This window comes from Bombus vancouverensis, chromosome 15 (genome assembly GCF_051014615.1).
Source record: "Bombus vancouverensis nearcticus chromosome 15, iyBomVanc1_principal, whole genome shotgun sequence".
Classification (NCBI taxonomy): Eukaryota; Metazoa; Arthropoda; class Insecta; order Hymenoptera; family Apidae; genus Bombus; species Bombus vancouverensis.
Genome location: NC_134925.1, coordinates 7,317,618 through 7,332,275, shown reverse-complemented (window position 1 = coordinate 7,332,275; position 14,658 = coordinate 7,317,618). Strand labels below are relative to the sequence as shown.

Sequence of the window (14,658 nt, the reverse complement as noted above, 5' to 3'; positions counted from 1 at the left end):
GATTAAGAAATCACGTACATATATATTTTCATTTATCCAAACATCAAATAAACGAGGATCGTTCTAAACATATGTTCTTTCAATTATGTATATTGATGTAAGAGCGTGTAAGAAACGATGGACACCAAGGAAATCGACGTAATTACTAGAGACGTTACTAGAGACATGCCATTAGGAATAAACAAAGAGACTATACAGGGATTTCGTGTAGTCACGATCCGTACAATTTGTATGCATCGCGGAACAGATCGATCTGACATATTCTCGATGATCAGGCGCCAGATCGGCGGCGCTGCGATTTCTCATGCCAGCGCCGTTGCCGCTATCCTCAGGTGCATGAATTATTTCACAGGGCGGGACGCTCGCTCGTCGATGGATCGAATCGAGGCGACACGCTATACCGGGTTTCCGGTTTCGCGGAAAATGCGACTCTCGTAGCAGTGTTGCATAACTACGAATGAGGTCGCTGCTCTCGATCTGTCGTACGATTTTGAAACCAACTTAATTCGACATTTTCGTACACGCGTCGATATTTGGGACGCAATTTAAAATTATAAAACACGATTCGCATTTTATTTCAATATCTACTGGATTTAACTGCCTCTGATAACGAGCAATTTACGAAGTCGATTTGATTTAAATTACGATATTAATTATTGTATTTCACCATCTCTGTAATTCTATAATTGCTAGGAATTTATTAATCTCTACGTAAAGTAATTCAGAGGTATATATCCGGTGTAACTATATTTATTTGCCATTTATGAGGATCACTAGCTCTTGGAATGGTAATCAATGTACTTTCATAAAGCAAATAAAGATATTGATTACAGAAGATTAAATTATTTGTAGTGACATATTTCACGGACTATTTAGCTATAAACAAAACAGACGAGAAATATAGACGAGATTGTCGAAACATAGCAACTATTAGAATGTTAAGTAACTGTTAAGTAAACTTGATCGTCGAAATTACCGTTAGAAACTGTTACTTCACTTTGAATTATGATTAGATAACGCCAAGTCCGAATTCGAGCCGCTGAATCCAATGATTGCATAAAATTTCGAAGGTACAAGGATCTCCAACGGAAGTTAGCACATTGTAACGAGCTAGCGCCGGAAAGGAGATCAACGATGCGTGGAATATTAGACATTGGCATGCACCTTAGCGTAGATATTCGCATCGCGTGCAACCGCCATGCACCCACGCGCATTACGCATTACGAATTTACGTCAGTCGGAAGACACGTTAAGTCGTTGACTTATCGGACACTGTTGGACTAACCCTTGGGCTACTTCGGTGTTTGTAATTTTAAAAGAGAAGAGGACAATTTCGAAAAACATGTATTAACCTCCTTTCTTTTTTCTTTTTTTTTTATGAAAGAATAGTTTCCGAATTTTAAATTGAAATAATTAATATAATTAATAAATTGAGCCCTTTGAAAAATTATAGCTCGTTGGAAGATTCTAAGAAAAGTATGAAGCTTCTTATATTTCTCAAAATTATTTTTTATTCGCGAAAGTTCCTTTTTATATCGATACAATTTAGGTAATGGAGAAAGTGTTGTATCTTGCGAAAAGGATATAGTTGGAATTCTAAAATAAAATGTTTGCTATTAGATAAGAAAAATCGATGATGCGTAAACCGAGTCTATATAGCGGCACGTTCGTGGTTTTAATTACGGTTATCTATGCACTCTATAAGCCTGTCATACATATATGACGTATGGTAATATGTAGCGGTCTTTCTAGTTAACATCCGCTGCCGCTAGATGGCGCAACTGTTCCTATAATTCACGCGCTAAACACATCTAACGGATGTTCAAAAACTTCCCACTCCTACTTCAATAAGGCTTACTTTAAAGAACTTGTTTTACCATTCAAGATCGATACAATTAAATGAAACGACGCATATATTACAGCTGAATCATAAATCTCCAATTACTAGAAATTTCAACATACAAACACAATACATAATACTTTCCTCAACATTCACAGTTCATATGAATAATTCCTTTCCAATAAATGAATTTCTATAAAGAAAAAGAAAAAGACCAGGTTTTAAATTTCCACAAAATGTTCATTTTAAGAAACTCATCTTACCACTGAAAATTAATGCATATATACAAATTAATACATATATAACATATTATACAAACACGATATATATTACTTCTCCAAACACTCAAAGTCCGTATGAATAGTTCCTTTCCAACGAAACAATTTCTTTAAAAAAAAAGTGCTCTGAATTAATTTCTACATAATTTGAATCAATTCCGACGTACGAAAATCCAACGATAAATAGATTAAAATGATATGCAACAATTTATACAAGCACACGGATATTAAAAGATACCTCTCGTTCCGCCTAAACCACTAAATAACGTTCGCGTTTAAAAGTACAATTAACGACTGCTCGTCGCGAGATCAAAACTTCGTTGGAGAAGAGGCGCAATGAAAAAAATGCAGAGGAGAGAAGAAAGAGAGCATCGCGAATGGCGTGCGGCCTTACTATTTCAAGCGAGATCAAACGAGCCAGATTTGTGTGCCCATCGGCATTTCTGCAGCACTGGCAAAGAGAAAGAACGGCGTATTATTCGTCGAATGATGAACCGTCGCACTTTACATCGACTTTTCTCCTCTGTTCCTTTGCGAACACTCTGAGAGGAACAACCAATTCTGTTCCTCGTCTTTCTTAGGAACTTTCCCATCTATGTGTTTCTACATTTATCATTAATCATGTTAGGTTGTCGAAAAAATGTTTCTTTCGTTTTATAAGAAAACAATAGACGCAGAATGTTTTTCGTTTTATAGCAATTTATTGAATTATGCACGAACATAATAATAGAAATAGAACGAAATGGATCTCATACCTAATTCAATAAAATAATACAAAACAGAAATTGTTGTTCGTCTATCATCACTTTATGAAACGAAAGAAACTTTTCGGACAACCTAATACATCTCATTTTGGCGATTTTCTGTCCAGAGAAGGTTAATTTAGTGTGTGACATGTTTGTTTCACACAATTTCAGTGAAAATTCTTTTTAAAGAGGTTGCGACAATTCGAGTTGGAGGAGAATTCTGTATAGGCACATATATAGTATGCAGTGATAAATTAAAAGTTACTAGATCTAGAGAATTCCTTTTGTAATAATACGTAGATCGCAGATTATTATGGAAATTTATATTTCTGTGAACATAATAACGGAATTAATTGTCTGATTTATGAAACGTTACGGAGGCTTTCACACTCTGCATATTTTGTATATTTTTGTAAATTATGGATTTGCGCGATTTCAAATATCTCATAAATGAATACAAAAGGCCGCAATGTTGCGATATGTTATCTGTTCGTACGACGCACGACAAAAAGATACTCCTTCCAAAATCGAAGTTTTACGCTTCTAGATCACGCTACTTCTTTATTCCTTTAACGTACCATTGATTATTTACTGTTGAGGTTGACCGACGAAAGAACGAGTGGACGAATTTCTAATAGAAAAATATTGAAATAAATAAAGGTATAAGTATAAGTATAATGTATAAGTTTATGCTGATCCAGATCCTTACTCTTTTAGTGTTACAATACAATAGAATCGATCAGGAGCACGTTCATATATTCATAGCAAAAGGACATTAGCGAAAAAGTTAAGCTTATAGATCTAGCTAAAGATTACAAGGAACATAAATAGAAAACTATTTATTATTTCCCATGTTCCTATACGTTGTAACATAATTTATATTTCAAAACATAATTTATATTCAAGGGCACAATATTATGGACCTCTCCTTATTTACAATATTTTTGTCTCACTAAATTCTATTTTCCGCGTAATCGAGGTCTCCAGGTCGCGGATATACATAAATAAAGATGTAGAGTTTTTCTTCAAGTAATTACTTCGACATTTAGAAATAATTATTCGTCAGTCTTTCGTTTCCCGAATCGAGCTGAATAGAACGTTCAATTTTACCCTTCAATTGATCCTCATCTATTAACGTAAATTGCAAAGAGCATAAGAAAATAATCACGAGGAAACAATTCAATTGATCAACCAACCAATGTAACTCATCAAAGAAACTTTTCTAGTAACTTCCACGCGTTCATTGGAGGGGAAAAAAACCTGTTGCGGAGCAACGTTTCTCCGATTCAAGATTCATAACGAAACGACGACCGGTTGCTTGGTAACAACTGGATTTAAACCGATGCACTCCGCTGCGCATTGCAATGCACTATTGCGGAAGAACAATTAACGAGTTCATTTAACCTGGCTGCAGTGTTCCGCGGCTCTATTAGCCAGTTCTCAACGGAGACTTGTGGAATCATCGTATTCCGAGCTATCCGAACGAAAAGCCACGTGTTTCGCCAGCTTTTTTCCACCCTGACATTCCTCCGTTTCTTTCCGCGAGTCGTGAGCGCGACGAAACGGTTTTGCCAGCATCGGCAATTTACTCTTGTTTCGACGTAATCGTTGGAATGCAGGTGATGCATGAAGTGAAGAGCAATCTTGTGAATTCCAGATAACTATCGGACTTGAAATTTCTCTGGATAATGGACGAATAGCGTAATCGTTAATAAGAATGGTCAAATAACTTGTAATTTGTAAAATGTATCGGCAAAATTTTATCTCTCTTCATTATCGAAATAGCTTCTTTTTCTCGAGGATTGGTCACTTGGAGTTAGTCACTTGTAAAGTTTCAATAATAATATTGGTAAATATGCAAGATGACAATTATGCGAAAGAGAGAGAGAGAAAGAGAAAGAGATGTTATTAAATAGAACGATCGAATAACTCGCAATTTGCAAAATGCATCAGCAAAGTTTTATATTTTTTTGGTTGGTTGTAACTAGCAATTTATTCTCCGTGACTTGTAAAATTTCTGTTAATGTGTACTAGTATACAATCCTGTAAGAGATGCCGACATTATCCTTTTATTGTTCTATTAAAAAATCAATAATTACAAGTTTCCATGAAAAACATTAAAAAGCTTGAGTTTAACGCTTTGTAATAATTTTATGCTAAATCTTACGTACTTTAAAAAAATCAAGTAACGAATTATTGAACCATATTGATTTGAACCGAAGTTTACAAAAAAAAAAAAAAAAAGAAAAAGAAACCTAAGCTGAAAGATCTCCTAGAAATCCGCGTATGAATAAAAAATTTCACTTCCAAGGAACGTTAATACAGTTAATGATCGCCGTGGATAAACATCTGTTGGGAATTTAAACAGATAATTTCTCCGACGACAACCTCGGCAAATATCAGTGAACATTTGACAATTTTACGTGAAAGCGGCTCGCGTTTTATCTTCTTCTATCATCCGTGACATTCCTACGCTTCTTCTTCTTAACTTACCAGCGTGACATAACGACGATTTTGTCGGCCACCGTGCAATCCACCCTTCGTAATTTTAGCGCGTTCGCAGATCTATGAGCGGTGCCGTATAAGCGAGAAGCGATCGTCATCTGCGCTAGGGGGAAAAAAAAGGTACCAGGGAACGCGGGAGCGTGCAACTTCGCTCGACGCGGCTTTAGATTGCTCTCGAGATGCTACGAATGCTCCGCGCAACTCCCAAAGGGACTAAACAAACATTATTACTCGGAATTGCGATATTTTATCCAGCCAGACGTTTCTCCATGAAGAAACTTTTCAAGGAAGAAGGAATTCCTATGAACAGGTGCGCAAACTTGTAGAATTACCCCTCGATTTCCATGTTTCTAAATTGGGAAGGTTATTTCTTGCGTTACGAATACAATTTGTTCGTAAGGATTTACAAGGATTATGCAAGCAGCTTGATACAACGAATTTATCAATAGCCAGAGACAGAGAGTTTAAAATAATAGTTATTTTAAACATTTGTTTTTTAGAGAAAAATTGATTTTTATTCAAATGAAAGCTGGTCATAGATAAATGTCGAAGAAATTTCTCGGAAAAAAAAATGGTATGATTAAAAAATATTAATTTTCAATTGTTCTGATTATGAATAATCATTATGGATGATTAAAGTATTTTTGGCAACCGGTAACCATTACCGACGATGGGAATTTAATTTTCATTACCAATAAGCAACATAAACGACGGAAGTTTGTTTTGGTTACCAGTAACCATTACCGACGATACGAATTTTGTTTTGGTTACCGATAACCATTATCGACGGAGAAAATATTTTCTGGTTACGTTCGATTGCCTGTCATTTCGTTTAATTTGAGGTATTCTTTCAAGTTTCAAGCGAGACTGAGAATCTTCCAACTGTTGCTTAATTTGAAACTAGGAGTCTAGTGATTAATTATTAGATAATGATATTTCTAGTTTCGTACTTGGTAACATTGCTTTGATAAAGGTTCACACAAACGTTGTTTTGGATAACTATTTTCCATTACCGTAGGTAACCACATAAGCGTCAATTACTCGAATTCAAGTAATTTCAAATCTTGACTCTCGCTTTCTAACTAACTTCAGTTGTACGAACAGAAACTTGTAATTAAATGACCAAATTCAAGTAATTTAAATAAACGGGGCTTGGTACGATATTTATTGAAATATATAGTTACTTGAAACGTAAAAGCGTTCGTTGTTCGATATTATTCATCGAGCAAGAAATTATGATCGAGCTCCAATAACGTTATTCATTAACAGTGTTAATTTTATTCATTGCATAAAAAATTGTTGACAGGAACGAAACTCGAGTAATAAACCTTTCCTGTATATGAACTAAAAACTCGATCAACATTAAACCGAAGGAATTTTATCAAAGAATTGCTGTATGTAAATGATCGTAAAACTAATTGTATTAAAATCAACAAACCTTACAAGGCTTATCGTGTCGATTTTATAGCGTCGCGTACTCACACACCACGTCGTAGTCACTTTATTGCGGCATAAAAGTTGCCGAGCGCGTGGGAAATTCGCGGGAATCCTGGGGACGCGGTTGTAAAACAAACCGGCTCGACTTTCGAAACGATCGATTCTCACACCAGGTTATTTCGCAATTAGATACAGTTTCCGAGAATCTGGTGAAACGTGACGAGAGGGAAAATCGCGTGAAAGTGGAGAGAAAATCGTTGCTCGAAGTGCGCCGAGAGCTTCCTAATCGAATGAATTCCAGGTGAGGAAAGAGGAAGAGGTGAGACAAGAAAACGCGAAAAGAAATATGCCAGCAGCCATAATTCGAGACTAACATAATCTGGACAGCAGTTTGTTTGACGCGCTTCCTTTATAACGCTTCTATTTACGACTTCCTTCCTAGATTCATCACGGCCACCATAGAAAATTCTTAATCGTACGCGCGATTTTTCTTGTTACGTCCTGAGTTATGCTATTCGGATGTTGTTAGGTATGGTTTACCATGTACAAGTTTTGGTAAGTATAGTAAATTCAGCTTGCAAAGGACGGAAGTAATTACAGATGAGAAATGCGAGTATTTTTCATTCGGTAACAATGTTATAATACTAGCTCGTTCGTAATTTCATTATATCGTATAATTAGGATTATTCCTATAAGAAAACCATATATATATTACACATACAGAGATACGTATATATATGTGCGTTAAATCATGTGTTGTTACATAACCTTACATTTATGGTGATATACGCATATATACACATATATTAAGTTATCCCAAAAGTTTCTTCCGTTTTATAAGAAAATAATAAATGCACAACACTTTTTGTTCTATTGGAACACGATGGACTATACATAATTCAATAAAATAATATAAAACAAAAAATGTAACACCGTAAATGTAAGGTTATGTAACAACACGTGATCTAGCATGTATATTACATTATTTAATGTATGTATATAATGCATGTATGTACATATGTATGTATCTATGTACATATGTATGTGGATATATATATATATATACTAGATCATGTGCTGTTACATAACCTTACATTTATGGCGCATGAATTTTCGCGAAGAATTTTAACTTTGAGTTAATCATTTTTTTACTTCCGACGTCTAAAATCTATATCCATCGTGTGGGTTTCACGAAAAAGTCTAACGCAACTGAAATTAGTAGTTCTGTGACTCTTAACCTTTAAGGTAGATACATAACCCCACATGCATCGTATACGTTCTACTAGAAATTCTAGCACTCATCAAACTGATAATCCTTCAATTTCTAATCTCTAATATATTTCCATAATTTGATATCCATGTTGCAAATGTCACTATAAATTCTGAAGCTCCTTAAATAGGTAGTTCTTCATAATTCCTAACCTACAAAATTCCTCTATAATCTTACATTCATCGTACAAGTTTCGCTAGAAATTCTAACGCAGTTCAATTTGACAATTGAAAGGATTGCTACAACAAGGAGGTAATGCTACTTTCCAACAATTTAGATAAAACAACAAAACTTCAATTCTTTTTTTTTTTGCGAACTCTTCAACTTCTAGTCTCCAAAATAACTGTACAGAAATACCATTAAACGAAGCAGTACATATCCTGGAATTATTCACCAGTGATCAGACAACATCCACGTACAACAACATACAACAACTGCACCCGATATTCCGTACATCAAAGGTACTCAAACACCGAAGTTCTGTTCATTAATTTATCCAAGGTAGCTGACGGTAGTGTAGCAATCAATTAAACGTCGAAAATTCTGTCTGAGTGAGGCAGAGTTCCGCGTTCTAGCTCGTTACTCGCGCCAGCGCGGAAATCGCCGGACTGTTAGGTGAATTTTCATCAGAAACTCTCATTAGGGACGTTTGTCAGTCACTTCTCTCCTCTTCACCCTCTCTGTCTTTTTCTCCCGACCTCCCTCCTCCCCCTTTTCTCCGTGGTTGATTTTCCAAAGACTATTCTCGCACCCTCATTATGTTTCCGCCGAGCTAAAAGGAGCCAAACACTCGCGCCAGAACATCGACCCCGTGGCCACGAAACGTTTGTTCGCTTCTCGAGGCCACCGGTGTCGTGGCTTAACGAGAACAAAAGAGATTGAGCCCGTAAAAACAAGGAAAGTCGAGGACGATAATTAGAACGAGAAGCGTTGAAGCTCGCAAGCACTCAAAATAACAGTACAAAGGACTGTTGAAGCTTTGACATTGTTTTAGATCCAAGTTTTTGATCTTCTTCTTTTTTTTTTTTAATATCTTGACTATCACGGTAGCCATCGATGACTCAGGTTAATACATCTTTTAGAATGATTACAATGTTTTGTTAAAATTACATTTACGTGCACAATTACGGTGTAGTGTAATATATTTCAATCCATTTGTAGGGGAAATTTAATTTTTTTCGTTCTTGACAGAATTTTAAGAGGTATATATTGTGAGAGTTGAAAAATTTTGTGATGATAATGTGGGGAAAGGAAATATGGCCAACTATTAGTTCAAGATATTTTTGGTCTCCAAAAAGGAAGGAAATTAAGTGCGGCTCGATTTTCACACACAGATGACGACGTCGCTAATTAAGATTCACGCTACTCTGAACTCCAACACCACCCTCCAGAACTAGTAAAAAGTTCGGAAAAAAATTGTTTCGAAATGCGATGCATCCTTGGTTATATTTAAATTCTAAAACGTAGAGGGTGGGAAATTTCCCCTCTGCGTTTTCTCTTTTTTCTATGGGAAATTTTCAAACACAAAATAGTAGACACTAGTATTCAAAACTTTCAGAAAGAAAATAATTTTTGCGATGCTTCGTGAATCGTAAAAAGAATCTTTGAACAGAAATTCTTGATTCATAAATATTTCAGGCAAATTATTTTTCCTATCTTTATTTTAATCGAACATCGATATTTTCATACTTTAAACTTGAAAATTGAAAACAGTATTCAATTCACAAAATCAATTTAGAAAATCATTACCCTCCACCTACATTGAAATTTCTATAAAATCTCAACAAAGATATCGATTTCCAATTTTTCCTAAAAACTCGAATACCAAAATGTTCGCAGCGTTTTTACTTACAAAGTTGTTCAATGCCGTTTCTCAACAGCTCAAACGAGAGATGATTCGCTTTTATGATCCCGTAACCTTCGGGAGTTAAATGGCCCCAGATCCTTGGCGGATCGGACGATTATTCGATTAATAAGTCTCAGCTATTTCGGTGACACGAAAGAGAATCCTCGACGAGGGTCGACAGTAGGCAAAGAAGAAACATCGATTTCATGGAGTAGGACAAGGAACAGGCCCTTTTCCTGGAATTCGTGGTCCGTCTAAATTCAAACCTGAAGGGCAGACAGGACAAGGTCTTGAACAGACAAACCGTCTAGCAGGGAGCCCCGCGACATTAACGCCGTTTCTTTTTTTTCACCCAGCAGGAAGAAATCAGGGGAACGAATGTCGTCCCGATCTTTTAACCCTTTTAGTACATGTCCAGACGGCACAGGACTTTAATACACATGTGTTTCCTATTTTTCATTATTCTACAATTTTTTACACGCCAAGCACTGTTACATAGTAGCATTGGTTAAAATTATTTAAGATACCGCTTTTGGAATAGAAATTGACAAATTTATTTAACTAAAAACTTTTGTAAAAGACCACTGTATATAATTAATTGTCAGAGGAAGTGATTTATCATTTTGAAGACTTGTATCATATAGAGCCATTTTTCATTTCGATTGGCAATATAATAATGTACGTATGAATTTTAGTTCACTTGAAAACAAAATGGTAACGAAAACTGAGTTATTTGACTTTATTCATTTTTAATACTGCGATTGTAGAATCCTTTGGTTAAGAAGGTGATCTAATTAACGACGTCATGAGCCAGAAATTTCTAAGATGGAAGTACCATAAAGTTCAGAGTTGGTTAGATCAGTTTATTTATAATCGAATGACTCCTACAATGTAGAATAAAAAAAATCACAAAGCTCAAGGCTATTATCGACAGCAAATTTGACCGTAGAGCACAAAGTGAAGCCACTAGAAGCAACTGAAGATTTAGAACAAAACTGGCGTACCGTAAACTTCGGAATTTATTAGACCTCTTCTTTCTTTAAAAAATTCAAACGTACATGCAAAAAATCAATGACACAGTGTTCAGCCTACCATCGTCAAAAAATTTGCCCACAGAACGCAAAGTGAAGCAGCTAGGAGCAACTTAAGATTTAGAATACATTAGTATCCATAAGCTTCAGAATTTATTGCGTTAGCTTGTTTAAAATCCAAAGATAGGTGCAAAAAGTCGGTGACATAAACCTGGAGGCTCGCATCGCCACAGTTGGGCCAGGTGTGCCGACTAAAGCACGAAAAATCGCTAGAAAGGAGGAGCAAGAAGCGTGGAATGAGCTGCGAACGCGTGTGCACACCTTCAACGGAGCACGTGTTCCCTCGCGCAGCACGTGCTGCATGCTGATTTACGTGGACGCGGATTTAGCAACGGTTCTTGTGCTCGCCGCTTTATCGTGGGAGTCCAGGGAGGAGGCAGTGCTCGCGCGGATGCTTGTGTACCTCGCTTCTTGCTTCTTTTTGCCCGACCAAGCGGAGGAGGATTTGGAGGTTAGGATGTAGGAGTTGTTAGCACAGCACCGGAGAATGGTATTTCATGGTGTAACTACGGCTGCCTGTGTAACTGGTATGTCGCGTGGAACATGGTGTGCACCGAGTGTAGGTTGGAATGCGCCGTTTTCTGCGTGTTTGTTCAACTCTGGCTTACTCTGCTCCGAGGATTTAGGAGTTAGGGTGATTGGACAGTTTGGTTGTTGAACTTGGGTAAATATAGAGAAAATTGATATTTGCGATTTATTACGTTGTTTTGCTAATTTTCGGAGGAAATTTTTAGAAACACTGCGTCTTGTACGGACATAAGGCGTAAGCTGTTTGGGCGCCAATTTTCGTTTCAGACGTTGCTGATCCCAAGATCCCAAGTATACGCGCAGAAAATTGGTATTTGGAATTACGCTGTATTTTTTTTTTTTTTTTTTTTCGAAGTAATTTCGAAAGACAAGTTTGAGGAAGGTCGCGTGTTATATGGACATTATCGGACACAGGGAGCAAGTCTTTTTAGACACCAATTCTGATTTAAAACGCTATTGAACTTGGGTTTACTTAGAGAAAATTGATGTTGAGGAATTTATTACGCTATCCGACTAATTTTGAGGGGAAAGTTTGAGAATGATCGTGTATTATATGGACATATAGCGTAAGTCATTTCGAGCGACAATTTTGATATTTCCTAGAAATCTTCTGTGATTTTAATAGCGTTACACGGATTTGTAGTAATTTTATACATGCAGAGCATTGAACTTACTCGACTTAGGTCATTCAAGATTCAGATATTCTTATTACAAAGATTTGTCGAGGCTCCACGGCCCGCTGAACCTAATAATATTCTAGTAAAGCGTGCAATTCAGACGACGGTGTTTAAAAATTGTAATATTGCCAAACTTGTAAGGTTAGTCGTCCGTTTCAACACGCCTGTAATTTAGAAAAATAGCGTAATTTATACTTTGAAAGCTAGAATTTGACCATAAAGCAAAACCACTACCAGAAGGGACTTAAAATTTAGAATATATCGGTGTACCATAAAGTTCAGAATTTATTAGACTAGCTTCCTTAGGATTTAATGACTCCCACCACGTAGACACAGCAAGTCAGTGACACGAAGCTTCGGGCTATTATTTAGCTACATTACAAAGTATAAAAGAGGAGAATAGCGGTTGTGGAACGTATAATTTGTCTCTAGACTCTGTAACTCATTAGGTTGTGTTCTATGGATTTATTGGAGAGTTGGTAACTAGAATTCAGTGTGTTGTTATCCTACACAGAGCCATGACCATATGCAGCGCTGGCTAACTGAGTTTATAGTTTAGCGTCCAGTTGCTCCTGCTGTGTGGATTTATTAGAGTTCTGGTAGCACTGAACTTAGAGGTGTTATTAAACTGCGCGTAATGTCCAGCCAAGATTCTACGCTCCGGAGATACCGAGATCCGATCCACCGAGCAGATACTACGAGCCTTACGGACAGATTATTTTTATTATCCAATTTATAGGGTATACTAACAGACGTTACATTACCGTAGCAATGTCTCTTTATCTAATCAGATGATCAGTATGCCAGTTTAGATTCCTTCCTGGCCGTATTATGCTACTAAAGTAGCTCGTGCTGCTCTTATCACAATTAATGCAAAGCTATTTCTCAACACATCCCAAGTATAAATTGCTTCCACTGTTCGCGAATATTGTTAAACTTTCGATGGAATATTACAAACGTCGTCTATTTAAGAAAGAATCTTCATTGACTATATGCGTTTTTTCATATTTAAACCTTCACCATGATTAGGTGGTATACAGTAACAAGATAGAATGAGGTTTAAAACACAGTCAGATGAAACGATAATTTTCGACGATGAGATTATAATTAACAAAAAACTAATGAACATCGTAGAGAAAGTGATCGTTTCTCGACGAAGTGAGCTATTTCTAACACGACAATTACTGATTTTTATGTATAGAGGTAGTTCAATTTTTCTTAGTGCCGCCAGTGTATTTATGGTTCTCTTCGATTGTGCTTTTCATAGTACATTGCACTTTGTCCCCGATGTTTCGTGAATTTTCCAGTTTACTCCTTCAAAGTAATTTTTGTCTAATCTACATTTGTCAAAGAAACTTTTTTTAATCCTGCTGATTCTCGAATTTCGATACTTCAATTCCGCTTCAGCTTTAGCAAGCAACAAGAACTTGCGAAGAATTCCAAATTGTACATTCATCGTAATTTCATTCGTTGTTATCTGATTAATCAATTTCTCAATTTTTGTTGATATGAGAATTTACATAAAGCTGGAAGAACAAAAGAAATAACGATCAACGTACAATTTTAAATTCGATTTCGAAACCGGTCATTTGACCAGCCTAGGCAAGCTCAGCGTCAAAAACATAAAATTGACATAATTAATGCACAACTTCGTTACAGATTCACTAAAAATCTTTTCATATTCTCCAATTCTCGACGTTAAAAAGATACAATAGGATGGAAAAATGACTGGAAGAAGGTACCACGGTTGATAAAGGTCAGCAGAACGATACTGTCAAATATTTGAACAGTTTAAAAGCTTCGTTGTTATTTTTACTTTGAATGATAGATCCAGAAACGAATCGGAGAATTCACGATGGTCATCAAATGCGCAAGAATTAATCGATTTGGTCGGTTTACGCGCAAAACATTCGACACGCGCGTTCGAGCGTGAGCGTGTGCATGCTATAAACCGGCACAATGATTTACGGGACAGCGGATTTAGACCAGTGGCAGCGTTCGTTCGCCGCGAACCTACACGGAGTTCCTTAAATAAAACGCCACGAGGCTTTTAGGATCAACTGCCACGCGAGTATCGGCCACTCGAATATCGGTATTCGCGGTTACGTCGTGAGGACACACGACACTGAAAACGATCCTATTTTGGGTCCGTGAGGCACACACTTACGCGTGTCTGTATCGTTGTATAGTCACTGATGATACACAACGACATCGCGACACAGAGATTGCAATATTTTAGTAAGACGAACGTTATGAGAATTTAAAGAAATTATTATTCTCTTACGATTAAGCGTTTGTGTAATTTTATACACGTAAACTGAAGTCTTTTTATGTTCAATTTTGACCACCTGAGAAAGCTGAATGAAATGTTTCTACAGTCACGTAAATGTAAACTGCAGTGTAATTTGTGTGTCTTTAATTTTGAGCACTTAGGAGCTTA

The 14,658-nt window shown here is 36.5% G+C and overlaps 1 protein-coding gene across 2 annotated transcripts in view; it reads right to left on the bottom strand.

Moving 5' to 3' along the window:
* Cog1 (conserved oligomeric Golgi complex subunit 1) overlaps positions 1 to 14,658 on the bottom strand; it is a 142,942-nt gene that overhangs the window by 15,282 nt on the left and 113,002 nt on the right. The gene's annotated exons all lie outside the window — the stretch shown is intronic.